Consider the following 8,092-nt stretch of genomic DNA (forward strand, 5'->3'; position numbering starts at 1 on the left):
TGCCTGCGGGATCCCACACACAGGTTAGTAGCTCTTTTATTCCTAGAAATTCAGCCTCCCAGTCACATCCAGCAATTATCTTTTTGCCCCAAAAATGATGCCGTTTCTCCCCCCCCCCAAAAAAAAACATGGGCTGTAGAGTTTAACAATTACCTTTTAAAAACCTTGTCTTTCAGCTCCATGGCTGCGTGGGAAAGGACTTCCGGCAATGAAGAAGCAGCGGCTGCCTGTGTGGGTGTGCCAGGCCAGCTATCAAGGACAGGTGAGTTTCAAGGTGTGTGTGGGTGTGTGTTTTTTGGGGGTTCACTTTTAATGCAGACTTTTCCCTGATTTATCTACACTCCAGAGCAGTGGCATAACTAGGGTCTTCGGAGCCCAGGCAAGTTTCAGATTGGCGGCCCCCCCACCCATTAAACAGTCATATATATCTTGCGCGCCGAAGGTGCCCGTCAAAAATATGGGCGTGGTCACCTACCAGAAGGGGCGTGGCTACTGAAAATGGGGCTTGCCAACATGACACGCCACCCATTTTTTGTCACATTCCATATGCTAGATAGATTAGAGTGCGCTGATCACCTAGATAGTATATCCTGATTGTGACAGGCTGCTCCTACAGCAGGATCTGCACCTGCTAATATGATAAACAAGAAAAAAGGTGTGTATGGAGCGCTAGTCAAGATCAGGTGACCACGATGTGTAAATTGTATTTATTAAAACTCTTATAAAAAATTAGAACGCGCACACAGAATACAATAAATGATAAGTATCAAATCACAATAAAAAACGTGGGTAAAGAGCATCTGAGAACACCTGGAGATGTAATACAGAACTGCTATGACAGTCCCTCTGCTAAGACGGAGCTTAAGACTGAGTCTTTGCTACCTTGTATTTATCCGTATTACATCTCCAGGTGTTCTCAGATGCTCTTTACCCACGTTTTTTCCATTATTGTGATTTGACACTTATGTATTGTATCCTGTGTGCACGTTGTCATTTTTTATAAGAGTCTTAATAAATACAATTTACACACCGTGGTCACCTGATCTTCACTAGCGCTCCATACACACCTTTTTCAAATTCCATATGCACCTTACCTTTGCGGTAGTTTCTCACAATGTGGAACCTCTGAAGAAATGTATCCTCCCTGGAATAATGGCGTCTTCAGAAGTTATTCACTATTCATGTAGGTCACGTCGTCCGGAAGATGCCTGTTTATGTGTTAAAAAAGTAATCATAAAACAGCGGTTCAACCAGACTCGTTCCCCCTGTGTAACTTCCTTCCCCTGTGCCTCTCAGCCACACCATCATCTCACTGCATCCTCTCTTAGCCACACCATCATCTCCCTCCCTGTGTCATCTCTTCTTAGCTACACCATCCCCTCCTCCTGCGTCGTCTCTCAGCACACCATCACCGCCCCCCCCGCGTCAATTCTCAGCACACCAACAACTCCCCACCTAGTCGTCTCTCAGCACATCATCACCGCCCCCCCTGCATTGTCTCTCAGTCAGGCGATCAGCTCCGCCCTGCATCATCTCTCAGTCAGGCGAGAAAAAAACGCCCCCTGGCCACTCGCATCATACGTCATGTCCGCTATTTATTAGATTAATCGAGTACATCGGATGGGGTATGAACTGCTCGCTATTCTTGTGGTTGGTTTTTCCTACCACAATCATGCGAGCAGTTCTGACTATAAAACAACCAAGTGACGTGGTCGATGACGCTGCTGTAGTAATTATGCACACCCTTAAAACGCCCGTTTTGACTGTTTGGCACGCCTGCGTTCGGATCTCCACTCCCCGTTTTCAAGCACCTTCCCCTGTTACCACCCACAAATGCCTCCTCCTGTCACTCAAAATAGCAGGCATTCGCTATTTAGCGAGCACACGATTTTTGGCCGCACTGACTGGTTCGCGCATGCGTATTAAAATCCGTACGCATGCGCAGTTGTGCGAACATCGGTCGGAACGAACGAACGGCCGCTTATGAGCGGCTCTGAATCAGACCCAAAGTTCAAAAAATTAACAATTGTTTTTTATCTGCCTTTTTCAAATTTTGGTAATAAGGCAAGTTTGTCAACTTTTTTTTTCAAAACTTCTGCAGTTTCATTTTTTTAAATTATAACTTTTTTCAAACTCAGAATATAAAACAAGTATTTGTTTTAAAATTGATCGATTCAAGAGTACACAAGCAAATAGCTCTCGCAGCTCTCTGCTGGGACTATTTTAAAGGAACTTTAGGGCTTGATTCAATTGGGCATGATGTAAATAGTGCCGGGAGATAACTCCTCTGGAGCTACTCTATTCTGCGCGGTGTTCAGTTTGAGAATGCTCATTCTTGTGACTAAACATCAAAGGTGCGGGACCGGGCCTTCCCCGACCTAACTTCCCAGGGCGATGCTTTTTCCAGGCGTGAAGGACAGAAAACAACCTTGCGCCAGGACTTTGGAAGGATTACTGCTTGCATTTACGGAGGGTTGCCAGATGAAATCTTTAGGGCACTATTCTATTCTACGCGATGTGAATAGTGCCAGGAGTTTGCACCCGGAGCTATTCAATAAACTGCGCTGCCAAGTCCAACTAAGGATTTCTTCTCTCACCCCTCCGAGGATGAGAGCAGAAGTCCGTGAAAAGTCCAGGCGAGAGGCTGTTTTCTGCCCATAGCGCCAGGAAAACAGCTTTGTGCCAGGAAGTTAGGTTGGGGAATGCCCGTTCTCGCGCCTAAACACCCTGTTTGAGGCGCAAGAACGAGCCTTCCCCAACCTAACATCACGATGATTTGAATTGCTCCGGGGGCTATCTCCCGGCACTATTTACAACGCGCTCAATTGAATCGTGCCCCCCGTTAGAAGTGCGGGGTATAGTTTAGCTATCCCTTCGCTATTCACATGGCGCAGATTAGTATCCAGCCCCTGGTGGCACTTTTTTTTCGGGTAGGCCTTTGCATTGTGCCCTTTCAAAAAAAAAATTAAGCAGTATTTTTGAATGCCAAACAGCAATGGCATAAAACCGCATCATGCACGTACTTTTTTTGGAATTCAGCTCGAAGTTCTGGGGTGGTGCAAGAAGTAAACTATTTAAACATGACAATTTGAACAGCTGTGATAGCTCTGTTCCAGAGCTATTTACTGCTAAAGCTCTTGAATCGATGTGCAAAGTTGTTTCTATCCTAAACCTTTTTTAAAACTTTAATTGCTAAAACTCTTAACTGTAGTCATTTGAATTTGGAAAAATTTAAACAAATTTTCCTTTTTTGTCTTTAAACCAACAATGCGTAAGACAGTTTCATTAGTGTAGATTTTTTTTTCTGTGGCCATTACGATGGATCTGAAAGAGAAAATAAAAATAAGTTAGATACATTTGGGGCCAATTTTATTAGCTATCCCACCCAGATCATTAAAAAACATAAAAAACTAACTATCAGTTGTCAAATTCAATGGCGGACCATCAATTATTCTTCGTCGTGCATTAGAAGAGTGGTCTACAGAAGGGTTGATGTTCACAGATGTACTAGGACTAGCACTGGGAAAAATATCTTGTGGAGTATGGGGAACAAATGGGCTTGGAAATTCAGAAAGAGATATCTGTGGTCTTCTATGTATGTCTTCGGCGATCTGGAAAAGACTGTTGGCCATAGATAGATATGTTGAGACAGACTGTGTAAAATAATTCAACTTGATTTGCAAAATTTCTCTAATTTCAAAAAATCTGCCGTGGATGGTTTCCAAATTGGTATTTATTTTTGTGACTTGGGCCTTATTCCTTTTGTTTCTTTCATGACGTTCTGTCTACTCCTCCATTTTGTCTACTATACGATCTACAGCTTGGCCAATGAAATTCATACTGCCCTCCACACGCCTTCTATGTATGAGGTGATTGTTATCCAAGTTTTGGGCCATATTGGTGATATGATCAAAAGGAGTTCCAGGACCTTCTTGCCTTAAATCTGAAGAGGCATTATTGTGCAAGTTAGGGAAGGTATAGTATAGACTTACAATTCTGTTTTCAATGCCTATCAAAAAATGAATGATGTTAAATTAAAGAGAAAAACATAAAAAATAAATAAATTACCTTCAGATTCTGAGGAACTATGGGGGTCATTCAGACCCGCTCGTGAGCGGCAGGACGCTCGCAAGCGGGTCGATGTTCCCCCACTGCGTATGCACACGACGGAGGGAGCTCCGTCGTGCGCATGAGCGAGACCCGGCGAGCGACGGGCTCTCCATCGCTCCGGGTCTCGCAACAAAGGGGGCGTGCTGTCGATGTTGATTGACAGCATGCCCCCTTTGGTGGGCGTGCCGGGGGCGTGCCTGCCAGACGGAGGCGTTTCCATGGGAACGCCTACCGTCTGAAGCCGGCCCCACTGACATCACTCCCACTGACATCACTAGTGATGTCAGTGGGAGTGATTTTGGCCCTGATAGAGCCAAAATCACTTCAGGGCTTGCGGCAGCGAGACCCTACCGCAGGGTCTCCGTCGCAAGCCCGATGGTCGCGATGGTCAAGACCATCGCGACCATCATCATGGACGCTCGCATATGCTGTGGGTGCTTACCCACAGCTATGCGAGAGGCCAGGAGGCCACTCCATTTTCAGGGAGGAGGGCCCTGATTCAGAGCGAGCGCTCTGGTCAGAGCGTTCAGCTCTGAATCAGGCCCTATGCTCGGTTGAAATTACATGGTGGCTCTCAACATGTGCAGGTCCTAATAAAATAATTATAAAAAAAAACAGCCAATAGAAAAACATTAAAAACAATCTCCCTAATTTAAAAACTAATTTCATAAACTATGATCAATAATAATGTTTAAATTAAAAAATAAAAACCATTCAGTAACTAAAAGCAGTAGTATGAAAACAGAAAGTCAAAGAGCATGATCCAGGATGAGAATTGGGTAACATACTGAAAGTGGGTGGAAACTAATGCTAGCCCTACCCCTCCCCTACACTACCCTTGTCGTGCATGACCCTAAACCTCCCACCACTTACCCTGGACATCCAATTGTCCAAGTTGCTGGCACTTGTTTTGTGGGCCGCAAATTAATTTTGAAGACAGGACTATGCACATTGACATCTCCTTTGCCGACATGGGGGATGCACCCTGTATCGGTGTTTTGTATATTGGCAAATTGTAGTCTTGTAAATATAAACAAAGGAACAGGATTTGCTTATCAACCCTGTGGTCTAAAAATTTTAATCTGCAGTTATACATGTTTGTGCCAGAATAATCCCAAGAGAAATGTACTTTGTAGTCTTGGAGCATGTGTTCCAGCATCTGTTACCAACAATTTTTAAACCTAAATGACATTCAACACAAATATCACTTAACCATGAAGGACCTCCTGGTGTAAATCATTTCAGCCTAGTATTAGGCCCAAATTAGGCTCATATCAATCTAGGGGCTCCATTCTTTTCTGCGTCTATTTAAAACCACAGAGAATCCGAAAAAAAGTTATCTTCTATATATATTAATTAAAAAATTTAAAGTGGCTGAAAACACCATCTTTGCAGGAGTTTATTCAGGCAAATACAGTCTGAAAGGGAGTTTTGAAACGGCATTATTATTCACAAAATTTTTTTGAATTTTTCTATTGAAAAAAAAAATAATAATACATCTTGAGGTCATCACCTAACTAGAGACAATAATTTTCAAAAACATTAATATAGCCCAAAAATCAAACACTAATCCAAAAAAACCCATTTACATTTTTATATTTATTTAAAAAAAAATACCTGTATTATTTTGCAGCTCTAGATTAGTATTTGAAAAATTCTGCGGATAAATTGATGTGGACACATCATCAATTATGATGGGAGGGGATGGTTCATTATTTAGGTTCATTGATGATAGTGATATTCCACCCAGGATTGGATCATTATTGAGCAGAGCTTTTCGAAAAAATAAAATAAAAAATCCTTTAATTATTTTTTTAAACTTCCATAAGCTTATAAATAAGGGTTTTGACCTACCTGATTTTGGAAATGTTTTCTTCTGAGCCTTAGTAAGTATTGGATTTGTATAAACGGTGTTTGAATCTATGAAAAACAAAAAAACGATGGTATGAAGTGTAATGGATTTTATAGGGGAAAAAAAAAACCAGTGGATTCGAAGGGATGTTCAATATTGACGGGAGGTTGCTCCCACAGCTATTCAATACACTTCGCTGTTTAAGTGGGCTAAGGATGTCTTGTTGCATCCCCCTGGGGATACCAAAAAAAAGTAGCTTGTGCAACCTTGATTTACTGCTCTACACGTCGGTAACAGCCATGTGCCCAGCACTTTGGTCAAGAGAGTGCCAGTTACAGCTACTTAACATGCATTCTACAACTACACAGCACACTGATTTGAATAGTTCCATGAACTCGCTCCAGCCACTATTTGATTTGTGTAGATTCAATTTCAAAATTGAAAAATTACCATCTATTTCTGAAAGGGTTCAGCTGTCAACAAATACCAGTACAATAACTACAATCCTACTTACCTAATGTTTCTTGAAAAGCAGGGTTAACAGGAGCAGATGCTTTGCTTGTGCTGGCCACAGCAACTTCTATTAATAAAAATTATTTTGCTATACTATTTGAACAATATAATAATCAAATTAATCATCCAATGGCCTTAAAATGTGAGCAATGTTAGGTTGGGGAAACATTCTCCAGCCCAATTATGTTCCTTACCCTGAAAGTACTTGTCAGATTTTTGGTGGCTCTATAGGCATACAACATCGGGCATGTACTTTGGTTGGATTGCAGCATGCAACCAAACGTGGAATAAAACACCTATCAGCTCATACCTGGGTATTATTCCAAACAACTCCTCAGACAGGGTTGGCACATAAAAAACAGTACGATAACTACCAGGCCACTTACCGGATGTTTGTGGATGAGCAGGGGGAGGAGGAGTAAAGGTTCTGTTTGTGCTGGCCACAGTAGGGTCTAATGGATCAAAAAAAAATACAGTGACAAACCAAAATGAACAACAAAATCATGCAAAATTAAAAATGTGTCCAAGTTTGGTTGCAGAAAGTTCGTTCTCCTGCTACAAAAGGTTGTTTGTATGTGAGAGTTTCTGACAGTTATTTCCATGGCTCTATAGGCACAGAACATCGGACATGTACTTTAGCTTGGATTGCGACATGATAACAAAAGAGTGATTAAACACAATTGTTTAACATTCATACACCAAACTTTTTTAAAAAACCCTTCAGACAGGGTTGGCGCATAAACAAAAAAAATACAGTACGATAACTACAAGGCCACTTACTGGATGTTTGTGGACGAGCTGGGGTAAGAGGAGTAAAGTTTCTGCTTGTGCTGGCCACAGCAGGTTCTAATGGAACAAAAAAAATAAATAGAATTATTATCCTAAATGAACAACAAATAACATGAAAAATGAATTGAGTCCAAAATTAGGTTTGTGGAACGCATGTACTGCTGGCCAACATGTCAAAAAGTATCCAAAACCTTTTTCCACCGTGCAACCGTTAAAAAAAACATCAACCTGGTTTTTTTTGCCATTTCAATACGCAAGACTGGAGGTACGCAAGAAGAAACCCTTACTCGAGATTGCAATCACAATTACATATATTATAGAAGTCAATCTCCAAAATTATCAATTCGCCTTCTATTGATTATAGCCCCCAGGCATGATTCAACCATTAACAAATAACAAAAAGATAACTACAAGACCACTTAACTGTTCTTTGCTTACGCATTGATGTAATTGGAGCAGAAGACGTTCGGCTTGTGCTGACCACAGCAAAATCTTTAAAGAAAATTTAAAAAACAAAATTACCAAATTATACAATTAAACCCATCCAGTAATACAAAGCCTAATTACTCACCATACACACATCACACTCGTGTCCAAAAACAGAATCATTTATACGAAAACTTTTATAAAAAAAAAAAAAATGGAGTAAAACTAAACATACCTTTAGCTTGCAGAGAATTATTCTTAAATTGCACTCGTTTTTGGGAAATCGCTGTAGAGGTGGAAAATTCCAAACCAAGGCATCTTTTTCCAGACTGATGCGAGCTAGGAGTCCCAAGAGACCTGGATGGGGTGTCTAACAGTAGAAAATATGACAGTTTAGAAGAT

General features: G+C 41.4%; 1 long non-coding RNA gene and 1 pseudogene across 1 annotated transcript; both read right to left on the bottom strand.

Annotated features, from left to right (window-relative positions):
* Positions 1 to 1,187: 1,187 nt before the first annotated feature.
* Positions 1,188 to 7,711, bottom strand: LOC148513640 (uncharacterized). The gene is made up of 6 exons (XR_015880161.1): positions 7,689 to 7,711; positions 7,256 to 7,321; positions 6,862 to 6,927; positions 5,965 to 6,030; positions 3,207 to 3,324; positions 1,188 to 1,208 (listed from the first exon to the last, which is right to left on the bottom strand). It is a non-coding gene; the product is annotated as an uncharacterized LOC148513640 (long non-coding RNA).
* On the bottom strand, positions 3,411 to 5,083 carry LOC148513641 (uncharacterized; annotated as a pseudogene).
* Positions 7,712 to 8,092: the final 381 nt, after the last annotated feature.

This window comes from Taudactylus pleione, unplaced genomic scaffold (genome assembly GCF_031769625.1).
Source record: "Taudactylus pleione unplaced genomic scaffold, aTauple2 ptg000275l, whole genome shotgun sequence".
In the NCBI taxonomy this organism is placed as follows: domain Eukaryota; kingdom Metazoa; phylum Chordata; class Amphibia; order Anura; family Myobatrachidae; genus Taudactylus; species Taudactylus pleione.